The sequence below is a fragment of the Fukomys damarensis genome, unplaced genomic scaffold (assembly GCF_012274545.1).
Source record: "Fukomys damarensis isolate Sample0158 unplaced genomic scaffold, DMR_v1.0_HiC HiC_scaffold_23, whole genome shotgun sequence".
Classification (NCBI taxonomy): Eukaryota; Metazoa; Chordata; class Mammalia; order Rodentia; family Bathyergidae; genus Fukomys; species Fukomys damarensis.
The window spans coordinates 63125795-63129978 of NW_022900935.1; the positions used below are offsets into that span (position 1 = coordinate 63125795).

General features: G+C 42.5%; 1 protein-coding gene across 1 annotated transcript in view; it reads left to right on the top strand.

Moving 5' to 3' along the window:
* Window positions 1-4184, top strand: part of LOC104858386 (zinc finger protein 14) — a 25250-nt gene that overhangs the window by 593 nt on the left and 20473 nt on the right. The window lies entirely within an intron of this gene.

The following is a 4184-nucleotide window of genomic DNA, read 5'->3' on the forward strand; positions in this document are numbered from 1 at the left end:
TTCCAGTAGATGCCTAACGCAGAATTTAAAGGAAAATCAGTTTCCGTTGCTGAAAGCAGTCTCCTAGCTTTTGCAGCTCCCCACCCCCGTGTCCTGCTGATCTTCCCTCCTCTACACATAAGGTAAACGGAAGGTTTTTGCTGAGTCCTGTGCTGACCTGGTTTCTCAGGGATCTGCCTTCCTTCAAGGCTGAGTTCCCCCTGGTACTAGAAGGCAGACTTATATTCCTGTAGGTGAATCCTGTTACCTTTGAGGAACTGCTCTCAAAAGACTCAGATAAGCTTGGCCACTGTGTTCCTGTAAATAAAATTGAGGACATCTTGAAACTCCTGATACATGGCTCTCGAGGCTAAACTGTGAAACTGTCAGTGAGTAAAATAAAGAAAAAAGTCTTTGTTCCTTTCCGTACTAACCCCTGCAGGAAAGGTATATAAGTTGAAAATATTCTTTGTTCAAGGCTTCAGCTGCTTTTATGCACAAGTCCACCTAAATGCAGTGCATTTTTAATAAATCCTCCTGACTCCCAGTGGCCTCTCCTGTCCCTTTTTTCCCGCATCACGACCACATTGTCAAACTCAGGATAAGCGATGATTCGTGACATGAGAATTAAAAGGAAGGATAGCCGAGCACGGTGATGCACACCTGTAATCCCAGTACTTGGGAGGCTGAGGCCGGAAGTTCCCTGTGAGTTGGAGTCCAGCCTGAGATACCTAGTGAGTTCAAGGCCAGCCTGAATTACGTAGTGAGATCCTGAGTCAAAGGACATGGAGAAGACCACTCTTCCCCCAAAAATAAGGAAGAAAAAAAGAAAGAGAAAAAAGATGTTCGATCTTGCTGGCCACGTGATGTGATGGTAGAGTGTTTGCCAAGCGTGCAGTGAACTCCTCTTAAATAGACGGCAATGCAGAAATAATGATCATATTTATGATTTAGGTGGCCCCTCTGTTGGCAGAGAGACCACTTAAGTGAGGCCTTCCCGTAGAGTTCAGAATGCTGAGAAAAATAGAGGGGATGTTAATGTGTTATCAAAGGTAGGAGAAGGTGTTCCTGCTAAGGACTTCCAGAAGGAGATGCGTGTTACACCCAGTGTGAGAATCGTTAAGCTGGGGCATCTACCCGGACGTGTCATTTGGTAGGAGTGGAAAAGGAGAGGAAGAGCATCTGAAGTAATTGCTATAGACCTTGGACTGTAGACACTGTTTTAAGAATTGAAACGCTGATTGAGGTAGACTGTGTATTAAAGGAATAGTGCAGCAGGAGCAAAGCCTGAAATGTGAAATCTTAGTGGTGAAAGAGATTTCTGTGCAGGGAAGAGAGAGGAAGTGGGAGAGGAGGGGATGGTGATAGTGGTAATATCCACACCTACAAGGGAGTTTTGGTACTGGGAATCGCGCTCGGGACCTTGTGCTTGTGAGGCAGGCGGCAGCACCACTGAGCTAAATCCCCAGCCCAAATATTTTTTTAAATTTTGAGAGCAAGTCTTACTTTGTTGGCCAGGGTACAGCAAACTTTAGATCTTGTTTCATCTTCTTGAAATGCTGAGATGACAGGCACTTGCCCTCGTGCCTAAGATGGGGGTTCCTTAATCACTGCTGTTATATATTTTATTCTAATTCTGGGAACCATTCTTACTGCCTCAGTCTTGAAGAAAGTATATGGCTTTCTGCTCTACCCTGTTCTGTTTTCTGTCCTTTTCTTTGCCTTAATCATCTAAACCTATGTCTCCCTAGAACTGCCACCTCCTGGGATTGGAGCTCTTTTTCCTTTAAAGAAAGAGATGACCATGAGCATTTGTTCTGTGTTCCAAGTGTAGCTGGAGTCTGCAGTCTCTGAAATTCCTTGAGTTCTCCTGAAGTCCACACACTCTTTGGACAACTCTCATGTTGGCATCCTGCAAAATCCGTGAGAATGGACTCCTCAGAAGGACACAGCTGAGAAAAAGCACAGAGGTTCTGTTCGCTCGCCTCATAGTCTGGCCTTTATACCCCCAGTTTGTGTCATCATAGCACAGCAAGCTTTGGAGATCTTTGTGGGTTTTTGTTCTTGTAAAATCTGATGGACAGTAGGGGAGGAAGAGAAGAATAGAAAAACACCTTTCATGGTTGTGCCTTCACTTGGGAGACTGAATCAAAAACATTGCAATGAGTTTGAAGCCAGCCTGGGCTACATAGTGAGACCCTGTCTTGGAGGGGAAAAAAGTGCTCAAGTGCAGAGTGAGAATTTTGTAACTCAGCTTGGGTTTGCAATGCAGTTGTAAAACTGTCCCTATATGAGGTTTTTTGCCCTCTCGGGTGTCCTGTCATCCAGGAGCTTACGTGTCTGTTGACCCTGCTAAGTCAGGTACTGGTGATTTCATACTTGAGAAAACATGTGGATGCAACATAACACCTCCCTGGGCTGGGGATTTAGCTCAGTGGTGCCATCACCTGCCTCACAAGCACAAGGTCCCGAGTTCGATCCCCGGTACAAAAAACAACAACAAAAACATAACACCTCCTTTGCATTTTCCATAGTTGTGGGAGAGAGGCTTTTCAAGTTCTGTCAGTGATACAAATGCACCAGAAACGTTCTCTTTCTTGCTGCCCTAGAAGCAGAATAAAGTAAATGCCACTGATGCTCAGGAGCATGCTTTCTTATTGAGGATTTTACATAGCTCGTTGTCTCCCTTTTTGTGGAGAGGAAACTCCAGGTTTCCTGGTATCACCTGCATGTTTTGTTTTTCACCTGGGATGAGAAGTGCGGAAGCTGTGTAAAGTCCTGTTGACGGACATATAGACTGTTTCCCAGGATTTATGTGGTCTCAGGAAGCTACTCATCTTTGAGGGGAATAAAAACTATCTCTTAATGTCCTATTTTTCAGCCTGGCATTTTACAGATCTGTAAATCGCATCTGTAATACCAGGAGTGTGGAGGCTGAGGCAGGAAGATCCGTTTGAGGTGGAGGCCAGCCCGAGCTACAGCAAGAAGTTCCATTTTTTAGTGCTAGTTGTGATACTATTTCATCTATGTGCAGTCTAAAATTACCCCATTGTATCTTCTTATTTAGTGTATCTTTGTAATTTGTGCAGCATACAATCACGTTGGTGAGTGGGTATGTACCACAGCTTGTTTTTTTTCTTTAATCCCCTCCTGCTGTGCTCCCCTTCCTCCCTTCTCCAGTTCTCCTAGGCCAGTTTTCATTCTCTCTGATACTATTAATGCTACCTCTTGTTGTAGCGTATATGTTTACATTAATTGAGTTAGTAGATGCTATATCTTTATTCTTTTTATTTCCCTTTCCTTCCTCCTCACCTTTCAAACTTTTCCCCTTGGACCACTTCCCTGTTGCAAGAGATCATGTCCTACTCCTGTTTGTACTTTGCCTTATTCAAATGAGAAACATCTCATGGTGCTTAAGCTCCTGTGTCTGGTTTATCTCACTCAACATTATATTTTCTGGGTGCATCTATTTTCCTACACATGTCTTAAATCTCTCGTTCTTTATAATAGAATAGTATGTCATTATATATAGATATCACATTCTCTTTATCCAGTAATTTGTTGATGGGTATATAGGCTGTTTCCCAGGATTTAGCTATTACTGTTTGTGCTGCTATAAACATTGGTGTGCATTGTATCACCGTAATATGATGTCTTAAGCTGTTTGGGCAAGATACCTAGAAGGGAGCGAGCTGGGTCATATGGAATTTCTAATTTCAGTTTGAAAAATCTCCATACTGATTTCTGAAATGCTTGTAGTAGTTTACATTTGCACCAGAAATGAAGGAGGGTTCGTTTTCCACCATAGCCTCACCAGCATTTCTAATGTTTGATTTCTTCTGGAGTAAGTTGTAATCTTAGCGTTGTTTTATTTTGTATTTTTCTAATGGCCAGAGATATGGAGCATTTTTTCCATGTATCTGTTGACTATTTGTATTTCCTCCCCTGTGAAATATGTGTTCTTTTCTCTTGCCCATTTCTTGAGTGGATCATTAATTTTAGGTGGTTTAATTTTTTTCTGTTCTCTGTATATTCTTTTTTTTTTTTTCTTTTGGTACTGGGGATCAGACTCAGGACCTTAAGCTCCCGAGGCAGGTGGTGGCACCACTGAGCTAAATCCCCAGCCCTGTATATTCTTAATATTAGTCCTCTATGTGAGGAGTAACTAGCCAAGTTTTTTTTTTTTTTTTTTTTTTTTTCTTTTT